A 20,928-nucleotide genomic window follows, 5' to 3' on the forward strand; every position below is an offset into this window, starting at 1 on the left:
GGGGGAGTGGTGTGAAACAACCTACCTGGGGGAAGCAACAGTGGCCGTGTCTCTGCAACTGAGTCTGTCCCTGTGGCTCTGAAGGATAGGGAACTGAAGAGGGTGACAGCGGTAAAAGGGGACTCTATAGATAGGGGTTAGGTAGGAGGTTCTGTGGTTCGCCTCCCAAGGTGCCAGGGTCTGCAATGTTTCTGAATGTGGCCACAATAGCTTGAAAAGGAAGGGTAAGCAGCTAGAAGTCATGATACATACTGGTACGAGTGATATAGGTTAAAAAAAGGGAGGAGATCTTGAAAACAGAACATAGGGAGTTAGGAAGGAAGGTGAGAAGCAGGACCTGAAGGGTAGTAATCTCAGAATTGCTACCTGTGCTAGGTGACAGTGAGGATAGGAATAGAATGAGATGGCAGATAAATATGTGGCTGAAGAATTGGAGCAGGGAGCAGGGACTCAGATTTCTGGATAATTGGGACCTTTTCTGGGGCAGCTGTGACCTGTACAAAAGGGATGGGTTGCACTTGAATCCGAGAGGGACCAATATTCTTGCGGGCAGGTTTACTAGAGCTGTTGGGAGTGGTTTAAACTAATATATCAGGGGGATGGGATCCAATTTGATCGAGCTGAGGATGAGACAACTGGTTTACAAGTAGATGATGGGTGTAACATGAATGTAAGGAAGGACAAGCCAATGATTGGGTACAAATGCAGACATAACAAAGAGTTAAGTTGTACCACAGAGGCAAAATTCAAAAGGGCAAAGAATGCAGGCCAGAAGATGCTGTATTTAAATGTGTGTAGCATTCGGAATAAAGTGGACAAACATGTGCCACAATTAGAGATTGTGTGACGTTGTGGGCATCACTGAGTCGTGGCTGTAAGAAGGCCATAGTTGGGAGCTTAACACCAAAGGATATACTTTGTATCGAAAGGACAGGCAGGAAGGTATAGGCGGTGGTATGGCTCTATTGGTAAGAGATTGAATTACATCTTTAGAAAGAACTGACATGGGGCACAGTATGTTGAATCTTTGTGGGTGGAGTTAAGAAACTTCAAGAGTGTAAACAAAAACATTATGAGAATCATATATAGTCGTAAAATAGTAATCAAGATATGGGGTTGGGATTGCAAAGGGAGCTGGAAAAGGCATGTAATAAGGGGAGTGTCACAATTGTAAAAGGGGATTTCAAAATGCAAGGCAATTGTGAAAATCAGTTTGGTGTCAGATTACAAGAGAATAAATTTGTTGAATGGCTATGAGATGACGTTTTAGAGCAGCTTATGCTTGAGCCTACTAGCGGAAAGGCTTTCTTAGAGTGGGTGTTGTGTAATAATCTAGATCTTATTAGGGAGCTTAATGTAAAGGAACCCTTTGGAGACTATGATCATAATATGATTGAATTCATACTGCAATTTGAGAGGGAGAACATATCAGTATCAATAATGGAATAAAGGGAAATAAAGAGGCATGAGATGGAAGCTTCCCCAGGTGGATTGGAGGAGGATGCTGGTGGGGATGATGGCAGAGCAGAGATGGCTGAAGTTTCTGGGAATAGTTCACAAGGCGCAGGATAGATATATCCCACAGAAGAAGTTGTTCTCAAATAGCAGAGGTCGGTAACCACGGTTGACAAGGGAAGTTAAGGAAAAGGCATACAAGGTAGCAAAAGTGAGTGGGAAGTTGGATGATTGGGAAGCTTTTAAAATCCAAAAAAAAAGGCAACTAAAAAAACTATAAGAAGCAAAAAGATGAAATATGAGAGCAAGCTAGCCCATAATATAAAGCAGGGTACTAAAAGGTTTTTCAGTTATATAAAGAGTAAAGGGAGGTGAAAGTTAAAATTGAACCACTGAAAAATGATGTTGGTGAGGTAGTAATGGGGGACAATGAAATTGCAGATGAATTACATGAGTACTTTGGATCAATCTTCACTGTGAAAGATGCTAGCAATGTGCCATTGGTCCATGAGTGTCAGAGCAGGAGTGAGTGCTGTTGCTATTACAAAGGAAAAAGTGCTAGCCAGACTCAAAGGTCTTAAGGTGAGTAAGTTACCTGTACCAGATGGACTACATCCCAGAGTCCTGAGAAAGGTTGCTGAAAAGGTAATGAATGCATTGGTCATGATCTTTCAAGAATCACTTGATTGCGACATGGTCCCGGAGGACTGAAAAATTGCAAATATCATTCCAATCTTTAAGAAGGAAGGAACACAAAAGCGAGAAAATTATAAACCCATTAGCCTAACCTCAGTGGTTAGGAAGGTTTCAGGGCACTTGGAGACTAATAATAAAATAAGTCAAAGTCAGCATGGTTTCAGGAAATTTTGCCTGACGAATCTTTTGGAATTCTTCGAAGAAGTATGAATTTGCAGAAGGACTTAGACAAATTGGAAGAATGTGCAAAAAAGTGGCAGATGGAATACACTGTTGGGAAATGTATGATAATGCATTTCAGTAAAAAGAACAATAGTGCAGACTATTATCTAAATGAGGAGAAAATTCGAATATCGGATGTGCAGAGGGAATTGGGTGTCCCTGTGCAAATCTCCCTGAAGTTTAATTTACAGGTTGAGTCTGTGGTAAAGAAGGTAAATGCAATGTTAGCATTTATTTCAAGGGGAATAGAATATAAGAGCAAGGAAATAATGCAAAGGTTTTATAAGACATTAGTCAAGCCACACTTGGAGTATTGTCAACAGTTTTGGGCCCCATATCTCAGAAAGGATGTGTTGTCATAGAAGAGAGTCCAGAGGAAGCTCATGAGGATGATTCTGGGAATGAGGAGCGTTTGGCAGCTTTGGGCCTATGCTCACTGGAACTTAGAAGAATGCTGGGGATTTCAGTGAAACCTACTGAATGTTGAAAGGACTAGACAAAGTGGATGTGGAGAGGATGTTTCTTATGGTGGGGTTATCCAGAACTAGAGGGCACAGCCTCAAAATTGAGGGGTGACCCTTCAGAACAGAGGTAAGGAGAATATTTTTTTAGCCAGAGAGTACCGGTAGTAAATCTGTGGAACGCTCTGCCACAGACTGCAGTGGAGGCCAAATCCCTGGGTATATTTAAAGCAGAAGTTGATAATTTCCTGGTTGGTTAGAGCATCATAGGATATGGGGAGATGGCAGGTGTATGGGGTTGAGTGGGATCTGTGATCTGCCATGATGGAATGGCAGAGAAGAATCAATAGGCTGAAACGCCTTATTCCGCTCCTATGTCTTATGGTTTGACATCTCGAATCCACAACAAGTCCACAGCATTCTTAAGTGGGAGGGTGAGCAGCCAAATGTCCTGGTGCACATCCATACAAATGATAAGATTAGGAGGGGTGACAAGGTTCTGCAAAGTAAGTTCAGGGAGTTAGGAACTAAGTTAAAGAACTAGACTTTCTTTCTTATTAAATCTTTTTGTTAATTTTAAACAAACATAAATGAAACATGAATACAAAGAGCTTGAGAGCACATAATTAATAGGTTAAAATACAAATACAAATAGATGATAATCCATATATAATAACCTCCCAAACTCGTAGTAGTTACACAAAATGGAGTAAATAAGAAAACCCCCCCCAGAAAAAGAAAAAAAACCTAACCAACATAGGCCATTGCATTATGTCAAATATACACAGTCAAATATACCCGTACCGCCATTCAAATAATTAAGGATAATAAAGGTAAGGTTTAGGAAAAGTCAGTTTAGCTCACATGAAAATGTTGAATAAATGGTCTCCAAGTTTCTTCAAATTTAACTGAAGGGTCAAAGACAACACTTCTAATTTTTTCTAAATTCAAACAAGAAATAGTTTCAGAAAACCACTGAAATATAGTTGGAGGATTAATTTCTTTCCAGTTCAATAGGATAGATCTTCTAGCCATTAATGTAACAAATGCAATCATCCACCAGGCTGAGGGGGATAAACATCTATTATCCACCATTGGTAAACCGAAAATTGCAGTAATAGGATGCAGTTGCAATTTGATATTCAGAACTGTTGAAATAATACCGAAAATATCTTTCCAATAATTTTGCAAACAAGGACAAGACCAAAACATGTGGGTCAATGAAGCGACTTCAGAATGACATCTGTCACAGGTTGGATTAACATAAGAATAAAATCGAGCAAGTTTATCCTTGGACATGTGAGCCCAATGTACAACCTTAAATTATATTAGGGCATGTTTAGCACAAATAGAAGAAGAATTGACTAATTGTAAAATTTTCTCCCACTGCTCAGTGGGTATAAGACAGTGAAGTTCTTTTTCCCATTCCTTCTTAATTTTTTGATGTGGTATTTTCATGATCATATTATAAATTATGGCTACTAAACCCTTCTGGCAAGGATTCAGAGCTAAAAAATTTTCCGTAATGTCCATTGGACATAACTTCAGAAAAGACTGTAACATATTTATTATTCAAGAAATTTCTAACTTGCAAGTATCTAAAGAATGAGTTTTAGGCAAATTATATTTATTGGATAGCTGTTCAAAGGACATAAAACTGTTATCTAAAATAGATCACGAAAACATGTTATACCTTTTGTTTTCCATAATACAAAGGCTTGATCCATAAAAGAGGGCTGAAAAAAAAGTTAGGTATAATAGGGCTTGATAAGATAAACTTTTTCAAGCCAAAGAATTTACGAAATTGAAACCATATTCGTAATGTATCTTTAACTATAGGATTAGTTATTTGTTTATTCAATTTAGCTAAAGCAAAAGGAAGCGAAGATCCTAAAATAGAAAACAATGAGAAGTCTTGTACAGATTTACATTCCAAATTTACCCATTGTGGGCAAGGCGCTATAATCAATTCTTGAGTCCAAAATATTAAATATCGAATATTAACTGCCCAATAGTAAAATCTTAGGTTTGGCAAAGCCAAACCTCCTTCCTTCTTAGGCTTCTGTAAATATTTTTTACTTAATCTAGGATTTTTATTCTGCCACACATACGAGGATATTTTGGAGTCAATAATATCAAAAAAAATTAGGAATAAAAATTGGTAATGCTTGGAATAAATATAAAAATTTAGGTAATACTATCATCTTAATAGCATTAATTTGACCAACCAATGACAAAGAAAATGGGGACCACCTAGTAATAAGTTGCTTGATTTGGTCAATTAAAGGTAAAAAATTAACTTTAAATAAATCCTTATGTTTCTTGGTAATTTTAATACCCAAATAAGTAAAATGATCTGTGACAACTTTAAATGGTAAGTGTTTATAGATTGAAACTTGTATATTTAATGGAAATAGTTCACTCTTATTAAAATTCAGTTTGTAACCAGAAAAGCTACTAAACTGAGCAAGCAAGGATAAAATAGCAGGAATCGATCTCTCAGGGTCAGATATGTATAGTAACAAATCATCAACATATAATGATAACTTATAAGTCCCTTCCCTACGGGTAATACCAAAAATATTAGGTGATTCACAAATGGCAATGGCTAAAGGTTCCAAAGTAATGTCAAATAATAGAGGACTTAAAGGACAGCCTTGCCTCGTACCATGGGACAACTGAAAAGAAGGAGATCTCTGATTATTGGTAAGAACCGAAGCCAATATATTATATTAATTAATTTTCTGATGTTAAAAGATGAATAACGGTTTTTAATAAATCCGGTCTGATCTTCAGAGATGATTTGAGATAATATATTTTCTAAACTAGTGGCCAAAATTTTGGTAAAAATCTTAGAATCTGTATTCAGCAAGGATATAGGCTGATAGGATGCACATTCAGTGGTGTCTTTATCTTTTTTAAGAATTAGAGAAATGGAGGCATCGTAAAAAGATTGTAGTAATTTACCTACAGTTAACGCATCTTTAAAAATTTCACAAAGCCAAGGAGTGAGTATAGAAGAAAAGGATTTTAAAAATTCCACAGTATAACCATCCGGACCAGGGGCTTTACCTGAATTCATTGAAAAAATAGCCTCTTTTATTTTGGTTTCCGTAATAGGTGCGTCTAGAAGTACACAATTTTCTACAGTTAATTTCGGGATATTCAATTTTCTTAAAAATTCATCCATTATGGAAGAATCCTCAACAAATTCTGATTGACATAAAGAATTATAAAAATCTTGAAAGGCTTTATTTATCGCTTTATGATCAATCATCAAAGTGCCATCTTGTTTATGAATCTTAATGATTTGTCATTTAACCGAAGCAGTTTTCAATTGATTAGCCAATAATTTGCCAGATTTATCTCCATGTATATAAAACTGGGTTCTAGATTTAATTAACTGATTTTCAATCGAGGAGGATAATAACAAAGCGTGCTCCATTTAAAGTTCAACTCTCTTTTTATAAAGTTCTTTACATAGGGGTCACTGAATAGATCTTATCAATTTCTTTAATTGTATCGACCAATATTAGTATTTCAGTATTAGTTCATTTCCTAACTCCAGCAGAGCATGAAATAATCTGTCCACAAATAAATGCTTTAGAAGTGTCGCATAATATTCCACTAGGGATCTCTTCTGTAGAATTTGTTGAAAAAAACAAATCAATTTGTTGTTCAATGAAGTTAAGAAAGTCTGAATCCTGAAGTAAAGTAGAGTTGAACCTCCAAGATTTAGCATTAGAAGATGAATCCATTGTCTTAATAGATAGCTTCAAAGGTGCACGGTCAGAGATGGTAATGGAATCATATTTACAATCAATAACATCTGTAAGTAAATGATGATCAATAAAGAAGTAGTCAATTATTGAATAATTATGATAAACATGAGAAAAGTATGAAAATTCTTTGTCGTTGGGGTGTAAGAACCACCAAATTTCAGAAATTCCAGAATCAACCATAAAGGAATTAGAACCATAAAGGAACCATAAAGGAACTAGACTTTCACGGTTGTGATTCTCAGAATTATTACCAGTCATGTGTTAGTGAAGTTAGAAAGAGGAAGATCATACAGTTTAATACGTGGCTAAGGGGATGGTGCAGGAGGGAGGGCTTCAGATTTTTGGATCATTGGGCTCTCTTCCAGGGAAGGTGGGACATGTACAGAAGGGATAGTTTACACCTGAAATGGAAGGGGAGACTAATATCCTAGCGGGAAGGTTTGATAGTGCTACACGGGGATGATTAAATGTGAGTTACATGGAGATGGGAACCAGAACACCAGAACAGATAGTGAGGCAGTTGTGGAGAAAGGTGTTGTTAAGCCTACATACAAAGTCAGGAATTGAAGAAAGGTCATGCATTGTGGGACTGATGTTCTAAGCTGCATATATTTGAATGCAAGGAGTATTGTAGGTAAGATGGGTTAATTTAAGGAATGGATCAGCACATGACAATATAACGTTATAGCTATTAGAGAGATTTGTTTGCAGGAGGGGCAGGACAGGTAGCTCAAGGTTCCTGGGTTCTGTTATTTTAGACGAGATAGAGCAGGAAGAATGAAAAGGGGAGGGGTGGCATTACTAGTGAGGGAAAATGTCACAGCAGTGCTCAGTCAGGACAGACTGGAGAACTCATCTGCTGAGGCTTTATGGGTAGAAATGAGAAATAAGAAAGGTATGACCATATTAATGGGATTATATTATAGACCACCCAACAGTCCACAGGATTTAGGAGAACAAACTTGTGGAGAAATTGCAGTCTGTTGCAAAAAACGTAAGGTTATGATAGTAGCTGTTTTTAACTTTCTACATATTGACTGGGACTACAGTGCTGTAAAAGGGATGGATAGGAAAGTGTCTGTCAATTGTGTTCAGGAAAGTTTCCTTAATCAGTACGTAGAAGTCCCAACGAGAGAGAGAGAGGGAGCAGGAGCGAGAGCGAGAGCTATACTGCATCTCCTATTCGGGAAGGAGCCAGACAAGTGACAGAAGTTATTGTAGAGGAACACTTTATATCTACTGATCATAATGCCATTGGATTCAAGGTAATTACTGAAAAGGATCGGTCTGTTCCTCAGGTTGAGATTCAAAATTGGAGAAAGGCCATTTTGATGGTATCAGAAAGAATGTCAAGTGTGGATTAGGTGAGTTATTTTGTGGCAAAGATACACTTGGTGACTGGAATACTATCAAAAGTGAAATTTAGAGAGAACAGAGGTTGTATGTTTCTGTCACAATAAAAGGTAAAGATAAAAGAAAAACAGTGGTTTTTGAGAGATATTTAGGCCCTGGTTAAGAAAAAGGAAGTGCATGATAGGTATAAGCAGGCAGGATCAAATGAGGTACTTGAAGAATACAAGAAATGCAAGAGCACACAAGAAAGAAATCTGGAGAGCTAAAAGAAGGCATGAAGTTGCCTTAACAGACAAGGTGAGTGAGAATCCTAAGGGATTCTACAGATATGTTAAGAGCAATGAGATTGCAAGGGACAAAATTGGTTCTCAGGAAAAATCCAAAAGGTAATCTCTGCATGGAGCCAAAAAGATGGGGGAGATTTTAAATGGATTCTTTGCATTAGTATTTACTTGGGAGGTTGACACAGCGTCAACAGATATGAGACAATGTGGTAGCGGGGACATGAACCCTATACTGATTATAGATGAAGAAGTGTTTGCAGTCTTGCGGCAAATTAGGGTGGATAAATCCCCAGGGCTTGACAATGTGTTCCCTCAGACTCAGTGAGAAGCTAGTGCATAAATTGTAGGGACCCAAGCAGACATTTTTAAAACATCCTTAGCCACAAGTGAGGATCCAAAGGCTGGAGGATAGCTAATGTTGTTCCATTGTTTAAGAAAGACTCTTAAAAATAAAACCAGGAAATTTTGGCCAGTGAGTCTGACATCAGTAGAGGGAAAATTATTGGGAGATGTTCTAGGGGATGGAATACATAAATATTTTGGCCGACATGTACGGATTAGTGATTAGTCTCCAAGTAACCCAAAACCTCATCCTTAATAATAGACTCCAATACTTTCCCAGCCACTGAGGTTAGGCGAACGGGCCTATAATTTCCTTTCTTTTGCCTTCCTCCCTTCTTAAAGGGAGAAGTGATATTTGCAATTTTCCATTCCTCCGGGACCATGCAATCATCAAGTGATTCTTGAAAGATCATAACCAATGCATTCATTACCTCTTCAGCAAACCTCTTTCAGGACTCTGGGATTTAGTCATAGAAAAACATAGAAAGCTTACAGCCCACAATACTGTGCCAAACATGTCCTTTCTTTAGAAATTACCTAGAGTTACCCATAGCCCTCTATTTTTCTAAGCTCCATGTACCTATCCAGGAGTCTCTTAAAAGACCCAATCATATCCACCTCCACCACCGTCACTGACAGTCCATTCCACGCAATCACCACTCTCTACGTAAAAAACTTACCCCTGACATCTCCTCTGTACCTACCTCCAAGTTCCTTAAAACTATGCCCTCTCGTGTTAGCCATTTCAGCCCTGGGAAAAAGACCCTGGCTATCCACACAACCAATGCCTCTCACCATCTTGTACACCTTTATCAGGTCACCTCTCATCCTTCGTCCCTCCTAGGAGAAAAGGCCGAGTTCACTCAACCTATTCTCACAAGGCATGCTCCCCAGTCCAGGCAAAATCTTTGTAAATCTCCTCTGCACCCTTTCTATGGTTTCCACATCCTTCCTGTAGTAAGGCAACCAAAACTGAGCGTAATACTCCAAGTGGGGTCTGACCGGGGTCCTCTACAGTTGCAACATCACCTCTTGGATCCCAAACGCAATCCTACAGCTGATAAAGGCCAATGCACCGTATGCCTTCTTAACCACAGAGTCAACCCGCATAGCAGTTTTGAATGTCCTATGGACTCGGACCCCAAGATCTCTCTGATCCTCCACACTACCAAGAGTTTTACCATTAATTCTATATTCTGCCATCATATTTGATCTACCAAAATGAACCACCTCACACTTATCTGAGTTGAACTCCATCTGCCACTTCTCAATCCAGTTTTGCATCCTATCAATGTCCCGCTGTAACCTCTGACAGCCCTCCACAATATCCACAACACCCCCAACATTTGTGTCATCAGCAGATTTACTAACCCATCCCTCCACTTCCTCATCCAGGTCATTTATAAAAATCACGAAGAGAAGGGGTCCCATAACACATCCCTGAGGCACATCACTGGTCACCAAACTCCATGCAGAATATGACCCGTCTACAACCACTCTTTGCCTTCTGTGGGCAAGCCAATTCTGAATCCATAAAGCAATGTCCCCTTGGATCCCATGCCTCCTTACTTTCTCAATAAGCCTTGCATGGGGTACCTTGTTAAATGCCTTACTGAAATCCATATACACTACATCTATTGCTCTACCTTCATCAAAGTGTTCAGTCACATCCTCAAAATATTCAATCAGGCTCATAAGGCATGATCTGTCTTTGACAAAGCCACACTGACTATTCCTAATCATATTATGCCTCTCCAAAGGTTCATAAGTCCCGCCTCTCAGGATCTCTTCCATCAACTTACCAACCAATGAAGTAAGACTCACTGGTTTATAATTTCCTGGGCTATCTCTACTCACTTTCTTGAATAAAGGAACAACATCTGCAACCCTCCAATCCTCTGGAACCTCTCCCAAATACAAAGATCATCACCAGAGGCTCAGCAATCTCCTCCCTTACATCCCACAGTAGCCTGGGGGTACATCTTGTTTGATCCTAGTGACTTATCCAACTTGATGCTTTCCAAAAGCTCCAGCACATCCTCTTTATTAATATCTATATGCTCAAGCTTTTCAGTCCGCTCTAAATCATCCCTACAATTGCCAAGATCCTTTTCCATGGTGAATAGATAGATAGATAGATAGATAGATAGATAGATACTTTATTCATCCCCAAGGGGAAATTCAACATTTTTCCAGTGAACTGTACACTTATTGTAGCAAAAACTAATTACATACAGTATTTAACTCAGTATAATATAATATGCATCTAAAATCACCCTCCCAAAAAGCATTAATAAATAGCTTTTAAAAAATTCTTAAATAGTTTACTAAAGTGCATTGAGTGGTAACTTAAGCTCAGACCTAACCCCGGCACTTAACATGTCTTGCCCCTGGTGGTTGAATTGTAGAGCCGAATGGCGTTGGGGAGTAATGATCTCTTCATCCTGTCTGAGGAGCATTGCATTGACAGCAACCTGCCGCTGAAGCTGCTTCTCTGTCTCTGGATGGTGCTGTGCAGAGGATGTTCAGGGTTTTCCTTGATTGACCGTAGCCTACTCAGCGCCCTCCGCTCTGCCACCGATGTCATACTCTCCAGTTCTGTGCCCACAACAGAGCCCACCTTGCTTACCAGCTTATTAAGACGTGAGGCGTCCCTCTTCTTAATGCTGCCTCCCCAGCACGCCACCACAAAGAAGAGGACGCTCTCCACAACTGACCGATAGAGCATCTTCAGCATCTCACTACAAACATTGAATGACGCCAGCCTTCTGAGGAAGTACAGTCGACTCTGTGCTTTCCTGCACAAGGCATCTGTGTTGGCAGTCCAGTCTAGCTTCTCGTCTAACTGCACTCCTAGATACTTGTAGGTCTTAACCTGCTCCACACATTCTCCATTAATGATCACTGGCTCCATATGAGGCCTAGGTCTCCTAAAGTCCACCACCATCTCGTTGGTCTTGGTGATATTGAGACACAGGTAGTTTGAGTTGCACCATATCACAAAGTCCTGTATCAGTTTCCTATACTCTTCCTCCTGACCAAAGTATTTGTTCAGTACATCTGCTATCTCCTCCGGTTCCATAAATACTTTTCCACTGTCACACTTGATTGGTCCTATTTTCTCACATCTTATCCTCTTGCTCTTCACATACCTGTAGAATGCCTTGGGGTTTTCCTTAATCCTATCTGCCAAGGACTTCTCATGGCCCTTTTTGGCTCTCCTAATTTAATTCTTAAGCTCCTTCCCGTTAGCCTTATATCCTTCTAGATCTCTATCATTCCCTAGTTTTATGTGTTACGTACCCCGTAACTGGGTGTCTAACCAGCAGAGAAAGAAGTATCCGTTGGAGTCTGGTGGTACTATATTCAAAAGTGTTAGTAAAATACACAAATCAATATCAATAATGCAAATATATAGATAATACATGTTAGCAATAATAAACCTAAAAGTGTGGAAATAATAATAAGTAATAATAAACAAGCTCTATCGATGTCTAGGGGATAATGAATTGTCATATGTAAGTATAAAGTTCAGTTCTGTTCATACGTGCTGAGGTAGATGTTGGTTGTTGTGTTGTAATCATTGGGGAGAGAGAGAGAGAGAGAGAGTGAGCGAGTAGTAACAGCTACAGGCAGGCAAACCTTCCTTTACGTTCTTGATCCGTCGATGTGTTGTGGCCATTCAGGTATGACCCCTCTGTCCTTCAGCTGGACCGTTCTTCTGTGGTGGACTCGTCACTCTGGCATGAGTGGACACACACGCAAGCCCCCACCAGCCCTGCTATAACACTGTGAGTCAAACTGACCGATCTTTTGTTCGGTCTCCAATGCCCCGCACCTTCACGTGGGTTCCAACACTCAAGCAGTGCTCAATAGTGTGTCTCCTGGTGTGTCTGAGGGGTGTCTCCCCAGACCTCACTTTTATCCCTACTCATGGGGTCTCAGGTGTCAATCAGTTTTGAATGGCTTTGTCCATCAACCCAGCCCACTTCGGCTGTCCACTGAGGAATTTTAATGAACAGAATGGTATAAGGTAAACAACCCTCTCAGAAGCCATAAGTCTTTCAGAAGTCATAATATGGTGAATCAACAAGTCTATCTCCCCTCTCTTATCAGTAGCAGATGTTCTGGCATGTTTTTGTTCCATCTCTCTCTCATTAGCAGCACAGCCAAAGTAACGGTTTGCGATTCTCCTGGGGGGGGGGGATCATGGGCAACTCTGCGCCCTTCTGCCTATCAGAGCTGTTCATCCTTCATAACATTTGAAACTTTTATAAGCCTTTCTTTTCTTCTTGACTAGATTTACAACAGACTTTCTACACCACAGTTCCTGTACCCTACCATCCTTTCCGTCTCATTGGAACGTACCTATACAGAACTCCACACAAATGTCCCCAGAACATTTGTGACATTTCTTCCGTAAATTTCCTGAGAACATCTGTTCCCAATTTATGCTTCCATGTTCCCGCTTGATAGCCTTATATTTCCCATTACTCCAATTAAACACTTTACAAACTTTTCCTATCCCTATCCAATGCTATGGTAAAGAAGAGAGAATTGTGATCACTATCTCCAAAATGTTCTCCCACTGAGAAAGCTGACACCTGACCAGGTTCATTTCCCAATACCAGATCAGCCTCTCCTCTTGCTGGCTTATATATATACTGTGTCAAGAAACCTTCCTGAACACATTTTACAAGCTCCACCCCATCTAAACCCCTTGATCTAGGGAGAAGCCAATCAATATTTGGGAAATTAAAATCTCCCACCATGACAACCCTAACATTATTACACCTTTCCAGAATCTGTCTCCCTATCTGCTCCTCGATGTCCTTGTTACTATTGGGTGTCTATAAAAAACACCCAGTAGAGTTATTAACTCTGTTCCTAACTTCCACCCACAGAGACACAGTAGACAAGCCTTCCTTGACTTCCTCCTTTTCTGCAGCCGTGTCACTATCTCTGATCATCAATACCACACCCCCATCTCTTTTGTCTCCCTCCCTGTCCTTTCTGAAACATCTCAAGCCTGGCACTCCAAGTAGCCATTCCTGCCCCTGAGCCATCCAAGTCTTTGTAATGGCCACAACATCAGAGCTCCAAGTACTGATCCACACTCTAAACTCATCTGCTTTGTTGAATTAAAATAGACACATCTCAAACCACCAGTCTAAGCGCATCACTTCTTTATCACTTGCCTATACTCCCTCTTGCACTGTCTATAAGATTTTTTGATTTGTAAGCCAACCGCCCTTTCCTCCATCTCTTCAGTTCAGTTCCCACCCCTGGCAATTCTAGTTTAAACTCTCCCCAGTAGCATTAGCAAACCTCTTTGCCAGGATATTGGTCCCCCTCGGATTCAAGTGCCAATCATTCTTTTTGTACCCATCATGGTCCAGGTGACTTAGCCACCTCAAGTGCTTTCAGTTTGCCTGGAACTTTTTCCTTTGGATGTGGAGAGGATGTTTCCTATAGTGGGCATATCCAAAACTAGAGGACACAGCTTTAAAACTGATTGGCAACCCCTTGGAACTGAGATAAGGAGGAATTTTTTAGCCAAAGTGTACTAACTCTGAAATGTTCTACCACAGACTGCAGTGGAGGCCAAGTCTATGTGTATACTTAAGATGGAAGTTGATAGCTTCCTGATCGGTCTGTTAAAAACTGCAACTGGAAGCACTTTTTGCAGGTATAGTCATCAGGGACACTGGAGGTCTACCTGCCTTCCTACATCCCACAAGAGGAACATTCTATTATAAGACCATAAGATATCAGAGCAGAAATAGGCCATTTGGCCCATCAAGACTGCTTCACCATTCAATCAGGAGCTGATCCAATTCTTCTGATTATCCCCACACCCCAGCCTTCTCCCCATACCCTTTTGATGGTCTGGCTAATTAAGAACCTATCCGTCTCTGCCTTAAATGTACTCAATGACTTGGCCTCCACAGCTGCTCATGGCAACAAATTCCACAGACTTACCACTCTCTGACTAAAGTAATTTCTCAGCATCTCTGTTCTAAATGGACGTCCATCTATCCTGAATTTGTGCTCTCTTATCCTGGACTTCCCTACCAAGGGAAATAACTTTGCCATATCTAATCTGTTCTGGCCTTTTAGCATTCAGAATGTTTTTATTTGATCCCCCCCCCCCCACACCATTCTCCTGAACTCCAGGGAATACAGCCCAAGAGCTGCCAGACTTCCTCATACAGTAACCCTTTCTTTGCTGGAATCATTCTCATGAATCTTCTCTGAACCCTCTCCAACGTCAGTATATCCTTTCTAAAATAAGGAGCCCGAAAGTGTACATAATACTCCAAGTGTGGTCTCACGAATGCCTTAGAGCCCAGACATCACATCTCTGCTCTTATATTCTATATCTCTAGAAACGAATGCCAAAGTTGCATTCATCTTCTTCACCTCTGACTCAACCTGGAGGTTAATCTTTAGGGTATCCTGCACAAGACTCACAAGTCTCTTTGCATCTCTGCATTTTGAATTCTCTCCCCATCTAAATAATAGTCTGCCCATTTATTTCTTTCACCAAAGTGCATGACCATACACTTTCCAACATTGTATTTCATTTGTCACTTCTTTGTCCATTCCCATAAACTATCTAAGTCTCTCTGCAGGTTCTGTTTCCTCAACACTACCTGCTGCTCCACCTACCTTTGTATCATTGGTAATTTTAGCCACAAATCTATTAGTCCAAATCATTGACATTCATCATAAAAAGCAGTGGTCCCAACACTGACCTCTGTAGAACTCCACTGGTAACTGGCAGCCAGCCAGAAATTCCCTTTATATGGAGCAATCAGCCAATGCTCCACCCATGCTAATAATTCTCCTGTAATTCCATGGGCTCTTATTTTGCTGGACAGCCTCATGTGTGGCACCTTGTCAAAGGCCTTCTGAAAATCCAAGTTCACCACATCCACTGCATCTCCTTTGTCTACCCTGCTTGTAATTTCCTCAAAAAATTGCAGTAGGTTAGTCAGGCAGAACTTTCCTTTCAGGAAACCATGCTTGCTTTGGCCTACCTTGTCATGTGCCTCCAGGTACACTGTAATCTCATCCCTAACAATCGATTCCAACAACTTCCCAACCACTGATGTCAGGCTAACAGGTCTATAGTTTCCTTTCTGCTGCCTCCCACCCTTCTTAAATAGCAGAGTAACATTTGCAATTTTCCTGTCATCTGGTACAATACCAGAATCTATTGACCCTTGAAAGATCATTGTTAATGCCTCCGCAATCTCTCCAGCTGCTTCCTTCAGAACCCGAGGGTGCATTCCATCAGGTCCAGGAGGTTTATCCACCCTCAGACCATTAAACTTCCTGAGCACCTTCTCAGTCATAATTTTCAATGCACATACTTCACTTCCTTGACACCCTTGTATGTCTGGTATACAGCAGATGTCTTCCACTGTGAAGTCTGATGCAAAATACGCAATCAGTTCCTCTGCCATCTCTGCAGCTCTCATTACAATATCTCCAGTGTCATTTTCTATTGGTCCTATATATCTACCCTCAACTCTCTTTTACCCATCATATACTTAATAAAGCTTTTAGTATCTTCTTTGATATTAGTCACCAGTTTCCTTTCATAATTCATCTTTTCCTTCCTAATGACCTTCTTAGTTTTCTTCTGCATGTTTTTAAAAGCTTCCCAATTCTCTATCTTTCCACAAGCTTTGGCTTCCTTGTATACTCTCTGTTTTGCTTTTACTTTGGCTCTGACTTCACTTCTCAGCCATGGTAGTGTCCTTCTTCCATTCTTCTTCTTTGGAATATATCTGTCTTGCACTTCCCTCATTTTTCACAGAAATTCCAGCCACTGCTGCTCTGCTGACCTTCCTACTAGTGCCTCTTTCCAGTCAACCTGATACTAAGATAGGTGGTGTTGTGGATAATGAAGTAGGTTTTCAAATGCTTGCAGAGAGATTTAGGCAAGTTAGAAGAGTGGGCTGAAAGATGGCAGATGGAGTTTAATGCTGATAAGTGTGAAGTGCTACATTTTGGTAGGACTAATCATAATAGGACATACATGATAAATAGTAGGGCATTGAGGAATACAGTAGAACAGAGTGATCAAGGAATAATGGTGCATAGTTCCCTGAAGGTGGAACCTCATGTGGATAGAGTGGTGAAGAAAGCTTTTGGTTTGCTGGCCTTTATAAATCAGAGCATTGAGTATAGGAGTTGGGATGTAATGTTAAAATTGTACAAGGCATTGGTGAGGCCAAATTTGGAGTATTGTGTACAGTTCTGGTCACCAAATTATAGGAAAGATGTCAACAAAATAAAGAGAGTACAGAGAAGATTTACTGGAACGTTACCTGGGTTTCAGCACCTAAGTTACAGAGAAAGGTTGAACAAGTTAGGTCTTTATTCTTTGGAGTGTAGAAGGTTGAGGGGGGATAGAGGTATTTAAAATTATGAGGGGGATAGATAGAGTTGACGTGGATAGGCTTTTTCCATTGAGAGAAGGGGAGATTTAAACAAGAGGACATGAGTTGAGAGTTAGGGGGCAAAAGTTTAGAGGTAACACAAGGGGGAACTTCTTTACTCAGAGAGTGGTAGCTGTGTGGAATGAGCTTCCAGTAGAAGTGGTAGAGGCAGGTTCGATATTGTCATCTAAAGTAAAATTGGATAGGTATATGGGCAGGAAAGGAATAGAGGGTTATGGGCTGAGTGCAGGTAGGTGGGACTAGGTAAGAGTAAGCGTTTGGCACGAACTAGAAGGGCCAAGATGGCCTGTTTCCATGCTGTCATTGTTATATGGTTAACCTTGGCCAGTTCCCCTCTCATGCCACTCTAATTTCCTTTATTCCACTGAAATACCAACACATTGGAATTCAGTTTCTCCTTCTCAAATTTTAAAATGAACTCAATCATATTGTGATCACCGTTCCCTAAAGGTTCCTTAACCTTACACTCTCTTATCACCTCCAGATCATTGCACAACACCCAATCCAGCACAGCTGATCCCCTAGTGTGCTCATCAACAAGCTGTTCTAAAAAGCCACCCCTCAGACATTCCTCAAATTCTCTCTTGAGGTCCAGTACTGGCCTGGTTTTCCCAAACCCCTTTCATGTTAAAATCCCCAACGATCATCAGGACATTGTCTTTCTGATACGCCTTTTCTATCTCCTGCTGTAATTTGTAATCAACATCCTGCTGCTGTATGGAGGCCTGTGTACAACTGCCATTAGGGTCTTTTTACCCTTGCCATTTCTTAACTCAACCTATAAAGACTCTACACCTTCCGATCCTATGTCATCCCTTTCTAATGATTTAATATTATTTCTTATACACAGGGACACATCAACCCCTCTACCTATTAACCTATCTTTTTGATACACCATATATCCTTGAACATTCAATTCCTGATGGCAGCCATCCTTTAGACAAGTTTCAGAGATGGCCACAACTTGCCAATCTGTAGCTGAATTTCAAAATTGTCCATTTTATTTCTTATGCTGCATGCATTCAAATATAATAATTCCAGTCCAGTATTTGTTGCTTTCTGTTTTAACTGCACCACACCTCTATTGCCCTGTAACTCATCCCACTGACTGTGATTATGCCTCATCTCCTGCCTGTCCTTTCTATCATCTCTGTTGCACGCTATCTTTGATTTATTTCAGTTTCCCCCTTCCTCAGCCCTATCACTCTAATTCCCATCTCCCTGCCAAATTAGTTTAAACCCTCCTGAACAGTTCTATTAAACCTGCCTGCTAGGTTATTGGACCCCTTTGGGTTCAGGTGTAACCTGTCCTTTTTGTACAGGTCCTACCTCCGCCAGAAGAGGCCCCAATGATCCAGGAACCTGAAGCCCTGCCCCCTACACCAGTCTCTCAGCCACACATTAATATGCCTGATCATACTAATCTTGCACTCGTTAACGTGTGGCACAGGCAGCAATCCCAAGATCACTACCCTGGTGGTCCTGCTTTTCAGCTTCCTACCCAACTCCCTGAATTCTCTCTTCAGGACTTCCTTCTTTTTTCTACCTATGTCATTGGTACCAACGTGTACCAAAACTTCTGGCTGTTCACCCTCTCCCTTCAGAATACTCTGCACCGATCCAAGACATCCCATACCCTGGCACCCGGGAGGCAATACACCATAAGGATCTCTATCAGACTGACAGAAACTCCTGTCTGTTCTCCTCATTATGGAATCCCCTTTCACAACCACATTCCTCATCTTCTTCTCTTCCTTCTGCACTACAGAACCAGGCTCAGTGTCAGAGACCCGATCGCCGTGGTCATCCTCTGTCAGGTCACCCCCCCTCCCACCACCAACTGCATCCAAAACAAGATAACTATTACTGAGGTAACAATTACGTAACTTCCACCACCTCCAACGGGATCCCACTACCCATCACATCTTTCCCTCCCCCCTCTTTCTGCTTTCCGCAGGGATCGCTCCCTACACGACTCTCTTGTCCCCTCGTTCCCCCCCCCCATCCCTTCCCACTGATCTCCCTCCTGGCACTTATCCTTGTAAACGGAACAAGTGCTACACCTGCCCTTACACTTCCTCCCTCACCACCATTCAGGGCCCCAGACAGTCCTTCCAGGTGAGGCGACACTTCACCTGTGAGTCGGCTGGTGTGGTATACTGCGTCCGGTGCTCCCGGTGTGGCCTTTTATATATTGGTGAGACCCGACGCAGACTGAGAGACCGTTTCGCTGAACACCTACGCTCAGTCCGCTAGAGAAAGCAGGATCTCCCAGTGGCCACACATTTTAATCCCACGTCCCATTCCCATTCTGATATGTCTATCCATGGCCTCCTCTACTGTCAAAATGAATCCAAACTCAGGTTGGAAGAACAACACCTTATATACCGGCTGGGTAGCCTCCAACCTGCTGGTATGAACATTGACTTCTCTAATTTCCGTTAATGCCCCTCCTCCCCTTCTTACCCCATCCTTGACATATTTAGTTGTTTTTTTTCTCTCTCTCTCTGCCCAACACTCTGCCTGTTCTCCATCTCCATCTGGTGCTTCCCTCCCCCTTTCTTTCTCCCGAGGCCTCCCATCTCATGATCCTTTCCCTTCTCCAGCTCTGTATCACTTTCGCCAATCACCTTTCCAGCTCTTAGCTTCATCCCACCCCCTCCGGTCTTCTCCTATCATTTCACATTTCCCCCTCCCCTCACTACTTTCAAATCTCTTAGTATCTCTCCTTTCAGTTAGTCCTGATGAAGGGTCTCGCCCTGAAACGCCGACAGTGCTTCTCCTTATAGATGCTGCCTGGCTTGCTGTGTTCCACCAGCATTTTGTGCATGTTGTTTGAATTTCCAGCATCTGCAGATTTCCTTGTGTTTGCTCTTAAAATTACTGAGGGGGATGGTCACAGGGGTGTCTCTACTATCTGAGCTCTTCCCTTCCCTGACAGTCACCCACATATCTAATTCCTGCAGCCTCGTAGTTCCTATCTATCTCCTGCTCACTTTCCCTAAGAAGCTGCAGGTCATCAAGCCACAGCTCCAGATCCCTAACATGGTCTCTTAAGAGCTGCAACTCGGTGTACCTGGTGCAGTTGTGGCCATCTGGGAGACTGGAAAATTTGCAGGATTCCCACATTTGACACCCAGAGCAAAGTACTAACCCTACAGACATGTTCGTTATTCCTCTAAAATAAAAATGGAAAGCAAAAAAAAATGAAGTCCACTTTCCCACTTACTTTACCGAAGCTTGAACGAGTCAAAGCCCTACCACTCTAGTTCAGATCAGTCCATCGATGACTGCTCCTTTGATGACTGCTCCGCTAGGCAGTGTCTCCCTTTTATGCCAGAGCCTTCCCTGCTATCTAATTCATGATTGGTGTTCCGGTTATGGCCACTGATAGGCCATGTCAAATGGACAAATGCTCTTGAAGCTCCCTTTTTAAATAACCACCACCAACTTGCAAAAAGTACCTCTTGGTGAAGCTCTCTTGATGCTGCTGATAGGCCACGTAAATCCTGCCTGGCATCCCCACTGCTCTAAGTGTGCAATAAGAAAGAAAGAATGAATAAATAATGAAAAAAAATTGACCTATGGTCTACGCCTTGCCTCGCAAAGCCTTGATGAGCCAAAGCCTCAACTCCCCGCTCACAACTTAGAGAGAACAATTACCACAACTTACTTTACAAAAAAAAATTTAAAGTGCCATGTAGTTTTCAGTCTATGTAAAAAAATTTCATGCTCACAGCTGTAAAAAAAATTGGAGGGCACTTTGATTGTGGGTATGTTATGTTGGTGTTGGAAGCTTTGCAAAACTTGTGGGATGTACCCACATATCCTCTTTGATTTGATTTGATGCAAACAACAC

The 20,928-nt window shown here is 41.2% G+C and overlaps 1 protein-coding gene across 2 annotated transcripts in view; it reads left to right on the forward strand.

The window, feature by feature from the left end:
• Positions 1–20,928, forward strand: part of LOC132396199 (integrin alpha-E-like) — a 300,648-nt gene that overhangs the window by 204,803 nt on the left and 74,917 nt on the right. The window lies entirely within an intron of this gene.

The sequence above is a fragment of the Hypanus sabinus genome, chromosome 6, assembly GCF_030144855.1.
Source record: "Hypanus sabinus isolate sHypSab1 chromosome 6, sHypSab1.hap1, whole genome shotgun sequence".
In the NCBI taxonomy this organism is placed as follows: Eukaryota; Metazoa; Chordata; class Chondrichthyes; order Myliobatiformes; family Dasyatidae; genus Hypanus; species Hypanus sabinus.